We start from the raw sequence: 14,230 nt of genomic DNA, 5'->3' as shown, positions 1-14,230 counted from the left end.
TTTAATGGAAAAGGGAGAGCCGGGTTCGGCCTTATAATCTAAAGCTCTCTTGAGGCATTTGCTACAGTAATGAGAAGTGGTATTTTATCAAAGCCAGGTTACAAAATTTGAGTTGGAAATATTAGAACCCGCCTTGGCACCTCCAAGAAGGTTACACGTTTACGCGTCGTATAACTGGAACCATTTTAAAGTAGACTTAGAGGGATTGATATCTTTCGTATGCCTAGCGCGCAGATGAGATTTTATAATTTCATTGTTTTAAACGGCCTAAGTACCTTAACTCGCTTAAAAAATAACGAGCTATAACGAAATGTGCACAGAAATAAAATATAAAATCATTAAATTATTTTACATATTTGTATAAAAACGTGGGGTGAAACCCGCGGGTATAAGCTAGTTTAAAATAATTTTTTACCAAAGGTCCAATTTCGATCTTCGAACTGAGAAATTACTTACCTATGACTCAATCTCTTAAAAAAAATTGGTTTGGTCCAATACCCAGAAAAAAAGTTGATTTTGCCGTACAGTGTTATTGCTATTCAACAAGTCAGAAATATAAAATAATTTATTGGCTCCTGTGTATAATGATGTGTACACTCATCTTAAAATGAATAACGGTTTTATTTTTTATGAACTATATTTTATTTATATACCAAAATATTGTTAAAAACAAGAACTCAGGCGTTTTAAATTATTTTCTGTTACTTACATTCATAATTTTGCTTTGAATAAAAATGTACTGAAAAGTACTGATTTTTTTAGCATGAAAAAGTCTAATGTACTGATTTCGCGCATAAAAAATCTGGCAACCCTATATTTACGTATGGTTTTAAATTTACGAAATCTACAATTCTGTATTCGTACAATTTAGTTAATACTTTCGTATAAAGTACTAATGCAGAAACATGTTTTTTAAATTTGTACAACATACGAATACTTTCGTACAATATACTAAGTTACCGGCAGTTTAATATTTCATCATATTTTTATGTATCGCGTGTTATTGCGGAATTACTTGTTGGCTGCTGTGGGACATCTACTATATACTAGTATCGCCCAGTTGTCGAAATTCAAAATCTTTTTTTATACACTTTTGAATTTGACATGTCACCAATACTAAATCCTTTATGCGAATTACTATTTTGAAGTCCACCAGCATAATTTATAGCGAATTTACAGGAAAACTTAAAATCGAATTACGAACGTTAATACCGGATTAATTAAAGCGAATTCTACCAAGTCTCTTTTCTTCAGTAGCTTTTGCACATGTATTTGACTGTAAATAAGTTTTTCTATTATATTTGCCTGAGAGCCTCTTGGAGGTTAAAAACTAAATTGCCCACATCTACAAAAACTCTTTCATTTTTCATCAGAATCGTTAACGGTTGAGAAATTATCTTGAAGGTTCACAACAAAAGATAATATTTCCTTCTCTAATGGCGGTTTCATACTGGTTTTTATCAAGACTGGGCCAGAGCCCAATATTTTTTCATCACACGATTGGGCTACCAAGTTATGCCAAATTTTATGTTACTAATATGTGTTCTAAAAGTGAAAAAAATCTGATCATAGATATGAGTTTTTAGCTCTCAATCCCTGCGCCACCTATCAAGACAAACACACTGATCCTTCTAAAAACTTTTGCACAAAACAACAGTCATTCAATGCAATTTTAAAATCTGGGAGAAAATGGTTCCAAATTGAACGATTTTTCCATTTTATATGTGTATAAATGCAGGTGCATAAAATTACATTACCTTATTATAAGTGCTTCCAGAGAAAAGCGATTTGAGAATTTCAGTTTGTATGGGCGGTGCCACGCCCACCTTTCCAAAATCTACCACTCTTCGCCATAAGTAGGTTATTGATATCATAAATTGCTGTGTAAAATTTCAGGACGTTAGCATAAGCGGTTCCAGCGATAAGCGTTATGAGAATTTCAGTGTGTATGGGCGGTGCCACACCCCCTTTCCCATTATCTATAACTTTTCACCATAAGTAGGTTATTGATATCATAAATTGCTTTGTAAAATTTCAGGACGTTAGCATAAGCGGTTCCAGAGATAAGCGATATGAGAATTTCAGTTTGTATGGGCGGTGCCACACCCCCTTTCCCATTATCTATAACTTTTCACCATAAGTAGGTTATTGATATCATAAATTGCTTTGTAAAATTTCAGGACGTTAGCATAAGCGGTTCCAGAGATAAGCGTTATGAGAATTTCAGTGTGTATGGGCGGTGCCATGCCCTCTTTTCCAATATCTACCATTTTACGCCGTAGTACGGTATTGATATCATAAATAGCTGTGTCAAATTTCAGGACGTTAGCATAGGCGGTTCCAAAGAAAAGCGATATGAGAATTTCAGTTTGTATGGGCCTTGCCACACCCCCTTTCCCATTATCTACCCCTTTTCGCCATAAGTAGGTTATTGATATCATAAATAACTGTGTAAACTTTCAGGACGTTAGCATAAGCGGTTCCAGAGATGAGCGAAATGAAAATTTCAGTTTGTATGGGCGGTGCCACGCCCCCCTTTCCAAAATCTATCAGTCTTCGCCATAAGTACGGTATTGACCACATATGTTGCTCTGTCCAATTTCAAGACGTCAGCATAGGCGGTTCCAGAGATAATAGATATGAGAATTTGAGTTTGTATGGGCAGTGCCACACCCCCTTTCCCATTATCTACCATTTTTCGCCGTAAGTAGGGTATTTACAATCTATGCATCTGTGCTAAGTTTCAGTTCCCCAGCGTAATTGGTTTTAGAGATATAGTGGTTTTCACATTTTAGTCTATATGTAAGATGCCACGCCCCCTATGTATCGGGATTACCATTTCTGGATTAGAGGAAGTTATATCCTTTAAATCGGTGTATGTTTCATTGAAATCGAGCGAACGGTACCTTCAAAAAAGGGATTGCAAAATTTTCATGTTGCATATTTATATATAGATTTGTGAAAGTATGTATGTATGTATGTAAGTGCCAGGTTGCAGTCTAAACGGACGGACAGAATCGATCAAAATTTTGACAGAGTATTACCATGACACCTGGGCCTATAATAGGCTGAAAAAACTTGGGATCCGACAAGGGGGCGTGGCACCTCCCATAGGCGTGAAATTTTTAATCAGCCATAATTTGCAGACCATAACTCACACAAACTTGAAATTCGGTATGCAGACATATCAATGGTAGGTGCTTATACGAGGGTATTTATAAACATATTTGTAAAAGGGGGCGTGGCACATCCCATTGGCGCGGAATTTTTTATCAACTATAACTTCGGAACCATAAGTCACACGAACTTGAAATTTGATATGCAGACATATCAATGGTAGGTACTTATAGGAGGGAATGTATAAGCGTGTTTGTAAAAGGGGGCGTGGCACATCCCATAGGCGCGGAATTTTTTATCAACTATAACTTCGGAACCATAAGTCTGACGAACTTGAAATTTGGTATGCAGACATATCAATAGTAGGTGCTTATAGGAGGGTATATATAAACGAGTTTGTAAAAGGGGGCGTGGCACATCCCATAAGCGTGGAATATTTTATCAGCTATAACTTCGGAACCTTAAGTCCCACGACCTTGAAATTTGGTATGCAGACATATCAATGGTAAGTGCTTATAGGAGGGTACATATAAAGGAGTTTGTTAAAGAGGGCGTGGCACATCCCATAGGCGTGGGATTTTTTATCAGATATAACTTCGGAACCATAAGTCTCACGAACTTGAAATTTGGTATGCAGACATATCAATGGTAGGTGCTTATACGAGGGTATATATAAACGAGTTTGTAAAAAGGGGCGTGGTACATCCCATAGGCGTGAAATTTTTTATCAGCCATAACTTCGGAACCATAAGTCCCACGAACTTGAAATTTGGTTTGCAGACATATCAATGGTAGGTGCTTATAGGAGGGTATATATAACGGAATTTGTAAAAGGGGGCGTGGCACATCCCAAAGGCGTGAACTTTTTTATCAGCTACAACTTCGGGACAATAAGTCACATGAACTTTAAATTTGGTATTCAGAAATAGGTATCTACGGGAGGTGTTCAGAGTAAAGTATATATAAATGGGTTTGACAAAGGGGGATATACATACATATATGTACTCATCTATTAGATAACTGGGATATTTAAAACTGTGTTTTTTTTTTAAACCTTACCGTCTTTAGATTATTTTGAAAGGGAAAGATTAAATCGTTTTTTAATCCCGCGATGCTGTTAAATGAAAAAGATTCATACATAATGAATAAAACTCCTTCCGAATTAAGCATTCTACCAGAAATGTGCAGATATACTAAAACAGCCAAGCGAATAGGCAGCTAATCGGAATGTACCTTAGTACACTAATCTTGATTTAGAAATTTGATCGTTACCTTAATCCACCTAATATTGATAATGGAACAAGATTTGTAGTACACATTATGATCAATATACTTTAGTTAAAGCACAATAAAGCTAAAAGTATGGCTCATAAGAATGCTTTAATGTAAACAAAGAAAATAGTTTGTGTTCTTTAAATTATGCTGTACTGAATATTTGTATTACTGTTTTATATTTTTATTTGTTTACCCCGAACGACGTCGGGTGCTCTGCTAGTATAATATAATTTTAAACGTTTTAAAAAGGGATTTGCTGGAAAAAAAAAAAACAATACAAACTTAAATATTAAAGCTGTGGATATACTATGCTTTTAAGCATACAGTATTTTTAACATCGCCTACACTGCGCCATGCGCTGCAATGCGGGACTTGATAAATAGGCAATTTCATCAGTTACCTATCAACGGCAAGCCTAAGCCAGGAGCACTACTTAATGTAATTAAAAGTAAGTACATGTATGACTTTTCACTGAAACTTGCTTTCCAGACGCCTTATAATTTTCCTTTAATTTAAAGTCGTCAAGGAAACAAACATCGACGAATCTATCAAGTGCCTCTACATAAAAAATATTATAATGTTTAAGAAAGTAAAACCAGTATTTTTTATATCCTTTCATATTTTATATCCTTTCATATTTTATATCTTATTATATTTAGTTTTGTTGAGTCTCATAGTTTAACACTTTCGTCAATATACTTTATTGAATGAAGCCTAAGCAATAACAAAATATGTTGTGTAAGTAGAACCTATTCGTATGCATATAAATAAAAGACTTAAGTTTTATTATAAGTAAAACAATCTTTTTTATTAATTCTAAACTACAATGTAGTCAGAAAATTCTTCTTCTTTCGTAGAACGTATGGTTGCTTTTATTATTAACACTATAAAAAACATGACTAAAATTATAGCAGAACACTTTCATTATATTTTAATNTTTCGTAAGTTTTCGTTATATTTACGCAGATTTTATTTTCAGTGTAGAGCTTTAAAAAAATATTTTTATAATGTAGAAAAATTTTTTTTTAAACATTATAAATATTCAAGTTGCATTAAAAATATGTTCTCAATGAGTGTTTCCTATTTCATTTATATTTTCNTGTAATATGTTTTTTGTAGTGTGGAGAATGAAAGCAAAATCGCACATTCTACGAAACAAGCGCAGATTTTACGAAAGTGATTTCGTNTCGTTAAATATACGAATTATTTCTGTGCATTTTACAAAAATTTCGTAAAAAAATAAAGAAATAGTACGAATTTTTTGAGTAAATAGTACGAAATTCGTTAGTAAATAGTACGAAATTCTTTAGTAAATAGTACTGAATTCTTTAGTAAATAGTACTAAATTCTTTAGTAAATAGTACGAATACATTCGTAAAATGTACTAAAAATCTGATGCCTCATATTTTCGTAGTATGTACGAAAACGGTTTTGTACAATCAACGAAAACTTTCGTGGCTCAAAATGACGAAATTTCGTAAGTTTTCGTTATATTTACGCAGATTTTATTTTCAGTGTAGAGCTTTAAAAAAATATTTTTATAATGTAGAAAAATTTTTTTTTAAACATTATAAATATTCAAGTTGCATTAAAAATATGTTCTCAATGAGTGTTTCCTATTTCATTTATATTTTCGAAAACTACATTTATTGAAGAAAATAGTTGTAAAAAAATTGTTAGTTCTTTTCTGTTTTTGACTTACAGCAACATTTGTCACAGCGCGCACGCATCGTGAACCATGCACGCCTATGCGAGCAACGTGTTCACTAGAAAGCGCGTACAGGAGCAACTAAAAATTGGCTCATATTTGCGACTTTTAACATAACCTTATATAATAATGTTGGCATTTGTGGTATTTTTAAGGCATTTTTATGTTTAAGGCGGTTAGGACATCCTGGCAAAGAAATCCTAGACCTATTGCCGAGTATCGCTGACGGAATAAAATTTGATGGTAAAGGGAAAGTCGACGAGCAGTATGAGGTATGCATACAAGCAAAACCGAGCAGGCTGCCTTTCAATTCAGAGCGAAAAAGAGCAGAAAGAATACTGGAAATCATTCACACTGACATCTGCGGGCCGTTCAACCTACCAACACATGATGGAAACAAATACTTTATGATGATGGATGATTACAGCCGCCTAACTAAAACGTATCTGATAAAACATAAAACCGAAACATCAGAAATCATAAAAAACTATATAGAAGAAGCAGGACGTGAAAATAAAGAAAAGGTGTCGTGTACAAGATGCGATAATGGTAGGGAATAGAGAAGCAATGAATTTAGATCGTGTTCGTTACAGAAGGGAATTAAACTAAATCAACTTAATGAAAAAGCCGAACGTTTAAACCGAGTTTTGCTGGATAAAGTCAGAGCATTGCTGTTTGACTCCAATATGAACAGATTGTCGAGTAGAACACTTAACAACAAAACTCCATTCGAGATGTGGTTTGGAAGACGCCAAAATCTTTCTAACATACACGCATTTGTAAGTGAAGTATATGCAAAAAAAATGCGTGTGTAACACCATACACATGATAGAAGTAAAACTTCTTAAAAAAGGTGTGAGTACCAGGTACCTACTCACGAAATTGGATGTGTAAACATATCTTTACGGTTCAGCAAACCATTAGGCGATTGAGTTACATACATAGGTTTGGTTAGAAATCAAACAATAATTTCATTTCATCTTATTAATTTTCTGATATACATATACATAATTTATTAATTCATTTTCCGGTAACTCCACCTTATATTCACGCTCCTAGCATCCATAGGACCCGGTTGTAATGGAAGTAATTGTATGTTTAACAAATAATCGAAACTGTTTATAATGGAATCAATACATCCTTACGAATTCGCCATTACCAAGGCACTAAGTAACGTACGCACTTTTGTTTGCAAAATGCATTTATTTAAGTTGAAAGAAGACAAATTCCTTTGTTCGGCATATATTCTTACTCGCTTTCTATCTTCCAAGGCTAATTCATATATTCTTATCACGAATTCATATATTCATGTGGTATCAAGAGTATAAAAACATAAAATTACCTTATAAATTAAAAGCATAAGTATCACATGTATGCGTAGTCCAATTCACGAAATCATTTCATCGATCTGAGTAAAAACTAAGTGCATAAACTCTATTTCGCGATAATTGAAATCATGAAATGGTGTTCATTCATTCAGTTTCTACTCAAACGCATTAAATGATTTCATAAATTGGCCTACGCATAATGGTAGTAAATGACAGAATGAATTACAACTAACACATCTTTTGACATAATGCAAGCCGAAAACGTTGGTTCAAATCAATCCGCAATCAAGTTGGACGTTTTGCCCAGAAACATTGCAATTTCGCGAGCAGTCTTATTTTTACAATTTCATAGTTTCGGCTTACATTTATAAAATTCAACGAAAGCACGGACCTATTTCGGCTGAGTTATCCATTTTCGGTTATTTAGTGTACAAAATAAATGCAAATTAAATGAGTTTGTACAACATGGCCATTAATGTAGCGATAAGTTGTATAACTTGCCAGAAAATCCAAATTTTTTGATCTTTCATACAACCAAGACATAAATTCATTCGACAGGCCCAACAACGGTGTAATCTAGAGCAAAATAACACCAAATTGAACCAACGGTCGCTACGTTTATGGCTTTCTTTAAGAAACATCGGGCGAAAATTTCAACTGCTCCTGTAACACTACCTTATATAAGTTGGCCTTGCTATCATCCTCACATATGTATGTTCATCAGAGTATACCAACGAAGGACGAGTTAATACCAGTGATGAAATTGATGGTACAATTGTACTTTTTTGGTACATTTTGGAAGCCAAAAGTACATTGGTACTACATTAACATTTTTGATACAATTTTGTCAATATACAGCACTGCACTACATGTGTATACTTGGAATTTTCCTTTTGGTTGGGAATATTCCCATAGTCATAAAACTCAAAAAATCTATCTTAGACTAAAATTATGCATCCATATTTTCATTTCACTAGTTTTGTTTTGAGCATGTTTTTATAAAATACTCCTCTAATCATTTTGTTTACATTTGAAATTGACACATGACTGACTTTTTAACACCTAAAAATTCCTGATTTTTACTTGCAACAATTTGCAACTCTATCGGGGTGTTAAGCTCTCGAATTCGCCCCCTTGCAAAGTTTTTTCGTTATTAAATGCATTTCCAGTAAAAGCTTGCAAGTACTGGTAACTATTCGTAAATATTTTTTTATATTGAGTGGGCCTGGGAGTGTTTTGATATTCTCCAGACAAAATTACCTATCAGAAAAAATTCTGAGCGTTCGCTATCAAAGAAACAAAATATACAGAAAATTTGCGATCTTTGAAACAGCTGATCATTTTTGATAGGTGGTACATTTGGCAATTTATTATCCGGTTGGAGCATTGTCTCCGGTGTGGCATTGTTTACTATTGAATACCTTTGCATAGGAAAAAAATGTTTAACATATTAATGAATAAGTATTTTTCTCAAAATTGATACCACATCATTCTTTTTCTTCTTATTTGGTGCTGTAACCGCCTAAGCGATTTTGGCCGAATTCAGCTAAGCACGCTAGTCGTTTCTCTTCTGTGCCAACTGACGGCACTTGGAAACGCCAAGTGAAGCCAAGTCCTTCTCCGCCTGATCTTTCCATCGCAGTAGGTGCCGAGTTGAATACTTTCAGAGCTGGAGCGTCGGTGTTCATTCGAACAACATGGCCAAGGCAGCGGAACCGCTGTATTTTAATTCGCTGCACTATGTCCATGTCGTTGTAAAGCTCATACAGCTCATCGTTCCATCGTCTGCGCTACTCGCCGTCGCCAACGCGTAAGGCCCCGTAAATCTTCCGCAAAATCTTTCTCTCGAACACTCCAAGAGCCGCTTCATCGGATGTTGTCATTGTCAATGCTTCTGCGCTATATACCAGCACGGGCATGATGAGTGACTTATAGAGCGTGGTTTTCGTACGTCGAGAGAGGACTTTACTCCTGAATTGCCTACTCAGTCCAAAGTAGCACTTGTTNCTACTTTCTCGAATATGCTGACTGTTTGTTTGATAAGAGGAGATACTTCGTCTTGTCCGCTTTGCTTCCTTATCCAACCTGAAAAAGGCAGAACAGACTTCGCGGCTTTTGATACCGATGATATCGATGTCATCGGCATAAGCCAGCAATTGCACGCTCTTGTAGTAAATTGTTCCTGAGAGGTTCAGTTCTGCAGCTCTTATTATCTTCTCCACCATCAGATTAAAGAAGTCACATGAAAGGGAATCGCCCTGTCTGAAACCACGTTTAGTGGCGAACGGCTCGGAGAGGTCTTTCCCAATTCTGACAGAGCTGGTGGTATTGCTCAACGTTATTTTACAAAGCCGTATCAGTTTGGCGGTGATGCCAAATTCAGACATAGCGGCGTATATGCAACTCCTTTTAGTGCTGTCAAAAGCGGCTTTAAAGTCGACAAATAGGCGGTGAGTGTCGAGCCTTTTCTCGCGGGACTTTTCCAAGATTTGGTGTATTGTAAATACCTGGTCTATGTTGGATTTGCCAGGTCTAAAGCCACGCTGATAAGGCCCAATCAGTTCATTGATGTTGGGCTTCAGTATTTCACACAATACGCTCGATAAGACCTTGTAACCTTTGCTTAGAAGGCTGATCCCGCGGTAGTTGGCGCGAATGGCGGGGTCGCCTTTCTTGTGGATTGGGCAGAGCACACATAAATTCCAGTTGTCGGGCATGCGTTCATCTGACCATATTCTGACCAAGAGTTGATGCATGCACCTTACCAACTCCTCGCCGCCGTACTTGAATAGCTCAGCTGGCGGGCTGTCAGCTCCAACATCTTTGTTGTTTTTCAGCCGCGTTATTGCTACTCGTACCTCGTCATAATCAGGCGGTGGAACGTCGACTCCGTCATCATCGACTGCGGGCTCGGGTTCTTCTTCTCCATAACTTTCCGTGCTGCTACCATTCAGTAGGGCGGAGAAGTGTTCCCTCCATAATTTAAGTACGCTCCGAACATCGGTTACTAGGTCGCCATTGTTGTTCTTACAGGAGTACGCCCTGGTCTTGAACCCTCCGTAAGTCGCCTAACTCTTTGGTAAAATTTTCGGGCATTCTTCCTGTCGGCCAGCATTTCAATCCCTTCGCACTCACGTATTTCAGCCTCTCTCTTCTTATTGCGGCAAATACCTCTCGCTTCCCTCTTCAGATCCTTATAGCGGTCCCACATAGCGCGGGTTGCGCCCGATCGCAGCGTGGCCATGCAGGCGGCATCTTTTTCCTCTGAAGCTTCCTGACACTCCTCATCGTACCAGTTGTTCTTTCGGGCTCGCTGAAATCCGACTACTTCTTCGGCGGCGGTACTTAATGAGCGGGAAATGTGGTTCCACTGCTCGCATATGTCGGTTTGTTGAAGAGTGCTCTCTGAGAGCAGGTGTGAGAGTCGAGTAGCGAAAGCGCTGGCTGTCTGTTGTGATTGCAGCTTTTCGACGTTAAGCTTTCCTTGCATATTTGGGCGCACATTTTTTGCTGCACAGAGGCGGGTGCGTATCTTGGCTGCAACAAGATAGTGGTCCGAGTCGATGTTTGTGCCTCGGAGTGTGCGTACGTCTAAAACNCAGCCTCAATCCGTTGTCGGACGTTTCGTCGTGGAGGCTGAATTCCAAAGATCCCTTCCTTGCCCACACTGGCATTGAAGTCGCCAAGCACGATTTTGATATCATGACGGGGGCAACACTCGTACGTGCGCTCCAAGCGCTCATAGAAGAGATCTTTGGATGCCTCATCCTTCTCTTCCGTCGGGGCATGGGCGCAGATGAGCGAGATGTTGAAGAATCTCGCTTTGATGCGGATTGTGGCTAGACGCTCGTCTGCGCTCTTTTACATGGCAGCTGTAGTAGACTTCGCAAGGCCCCAGACATTGCTTGCCTTGCCCCATCCAACGCTTTTCTTACCACATCAAAACGCACTCAAAAATAAGAGGATCTCCTCTAAAACACCCATATTTATTCCAAAAAAAAATTTAGCTTTTCTTTTAACTATCAACCGACAAATTCTGCCAAATCATTTCAGTATTTTTTATTTTTTTGGAAAACTTAAAAATTGTATACAGCAATCATAGTTGACACGCACTACTTAAAAAAAATGGAGATTATTAGTAAATTAACTAAAAATAAACTCAGCAAACCTTGTGCTTGATAATTTTACTTTTTTTCATGGTATTTATACTAGCAATATTTATAAAATTTACAAAAAGCCCTATTTTCTTTTGGCTATTCATATGTTTGTGATCAGCTGATTTGCTTACTTGCAAGTTTTCGTAGCTAAAAATTTTTCCAGAAAAATATGCAAATCTCAATGTCATTTTGGGCTCTCAATTTCCCCTATTTTGCAAGTTTTTTGGGTAGGATAACGTAGGAACTGTGCTAGTTTTTTGCAATTTTATATAATTTTGAAAACGAGAACCTCGTTATTTCTATAAAAGCATATACATATTTTGGATAACTTTTATATAGAGGATTATTCTAATTTAAAGCCATTCAACTGTGTGTATGGTCATTTAAATCTTGGTACTATTTCGGTTTATTTAGTACATTATTTTTGGCCATTTGGTACAAAATTAAAATACTCATTTATCATCCCTGGTTAATACAAGGAGATAGCGAGAGCACAAAACTACTCTAGACAAGTAAGAAAGTCTAAGTTCGGGCGGAACCGAACATTAAATACCCGGCGCAAGTATTTAATATATGACTTTCATCTTTCCGAAAGCTACCGCTACATAGTATCTCGGGGCGTATCAATTTTGAGTAGATTAGAGTCCTTAAATTTCGAAATTTTGAAGTTTCAAGCAGTTCTGAAATTTACCGTTATATGAAAATCGGCCTCAATTTTAGTCTGATTTCAATAATTTTCAATGTTTTGCTTTTATGTGGCAAGCACAATAACCATACCGAGTTTGGTAAAAATTGGTAGAACGGTTACCGAGATACATATATGTGATCATAAGTGGGCGGTGCCAAGCCCACTTTCCAAAATTTTATCACAAACGTATTTCCTGGTTAAGAATTGTTGCAAGCGTCAATTTAGAATAAATTAGCTTTAATATTTACTGATTTATCGAAGATTTTGTATTTTTCTAAATTACCGTTATATGGGATGTGGGCGTGGGTATTGTCCGATTTTAAAAATTTTCAGCCATTTGATATACTGTGCGAAGTCCAACAACTGTGCCAAGTTTGGAGGAAATCGGTGTAGCGGTTACCAAGATATACACATGTAACCATTTCCAAAAATTTATAATATTCTTATTTTTCGTCTAAAACTTATTGTAATTATCAATTTTTAGTGAATAATCTCCAGTAGTAACTTAAATATCGCAGTTTTCGTATTTCTGAAAATTACCGTTACATTGGAAGTGGGCGTGGTTATTGTCCGATTTCGCCCATTTTCAATACCAACCGGTAGAATAACTGGAAACCTACATACCAAATTTCGTTGAGATATCTCAATTTTTGCTCGAGTTATCGTGAACACGGACGGACGGACAGACGGACAGATGGACAGACGGACAGACGAACGGACAGACGGACAGATGGACAGACGGACAGACGAACGGACAGACAGACATGGCTTAATCGACTTCTCTATTCATTCTGAGCATTTATCTATACATTTGTCTATATCTATCTCGATTCGTTTTGGCTGTTACAAACAACCGTTATGTGAACAAAATTAATATAACCTTGTGCACAAGTGCGCTCGGGTATAAAAATTACACGCACAATGACAAACATGAACAAATGTACAACAAACACATAATTTTTGACAATCAGTACAGTTCGCATTTATATCAACGAGCAGCTTATTAGATTTGTTTTCGTTTGTACTACATATGTATACATTAACACAAACATATGTACATACGTACAAATATATACAACCATTCAAACATATGTATATCAGACATTGGCAAAGGGTGCTGTTTTTGTGACTTTAAGCCTACTCACGTTAAAAACGGGGATGAACGAACACCAGCAGAGAACATGTATTTACATGTATTAAATTAACATTCTCTGCACCAACGCAAAGCGTGCTGTCTTGCAAATACAGCCACCACAAGTGAACGATGCTTATAACAGATCATACCAAGGATGCATCGTAACGTTAAGTTTCACGTTAATCAAATAATTTCAATCGTTTCGGTTGAAACATTTGGAAATATTATTGTTAAAGCAGTTATCAAAATAAATTTCATTACGTTTTTAACCGAAACGAAAAGTTGTCGTTAATGTTGAAACGTTAATAAAAACGTTAAACGTTTAATTTGAAGTGTGCTGGCAATGCCATAACAAGCAGTCAACAGCGTTGCCGTTTTGATACAATTGTATTATTTTTGATACTTTTTTTTTCTAAATTGTAGGATTTGATACTTTGATACTATTTGTTCACAAATGTCCCATTTTGATACTTTTGGCTGGCAGAAATGAAGTTTTGAAAACTATGAGTAGATAATATTACTAGTTTAAAGGCAAATAATTTTTTTCTTGTTATTTAAAGTCTTAAAATTTATATATATGTAGATATTTATAAGTTTGATTTGGTAACTCTTATAAGGGAAATACAATCCGGAATTTCTTTGCCACACGCCGCTGTTATAGGGCCCCTAAACCACACAAAAACATTGCGCAATACCGGGCTTGCGTCGGTCGTTTGTACTAAATTGCACAGTTATTTAGCTAAAATCAAAATCATTTTGATATTTTGCTCATGCTTGTGTTATTGTACAATAATCGTGCTATAAAATATGGATAAGATCGTA

The 14,230-nt window shown here is 36.3% G+C and overlaps 1 protein-coding gene across 1 annotated transcript in view; it reads right to left on the bottom strand.

The window, feature by feature from the left end:
- LOC108369014 (uncharacterized) overlaps positions 1–11,284 on the bottom strand; it is a 17,813-nt gene extending 6,529 nt beyond the window's left edge. Inside the window, exons 1-2 of the mRNA XM_017623985.1 lie at positions 11,274–11,284; positions 276–280 (exon numbers count right to left, since the gene is read on the bottom strand). The gene's annotated coding sequence lies outside the window, so the exon portion shown is untranslated. The remainder of the gene's footprint in view (positions 1–275; positions 281–11,273) is intronic.
- Positions 11,285–14,230: the final 2,946 nt, after the last annotated feature.

This window comes from Rhagoletis zephyria, unplaced genomic scaffold, assembly GCF_001687245.7.
Source record: "Rhagoletis zephyria isolate East Lansing unplaced genomic scaffold, Rhagoletis_zephyria_1.1 Rzeph_scaffold_03465, whole genome shotgun sequence".
Taxonomy (NCBI): domain Eukaryota; kingdom Metazoa; phylum Arthropoda; class Insecta; order Diptera; family Tephritidae; genus Rhagoletis; species Rhagoletis zephyria.
This window is presented reverse-complemented; position numbering and strand designations above follow the sequence as displayed.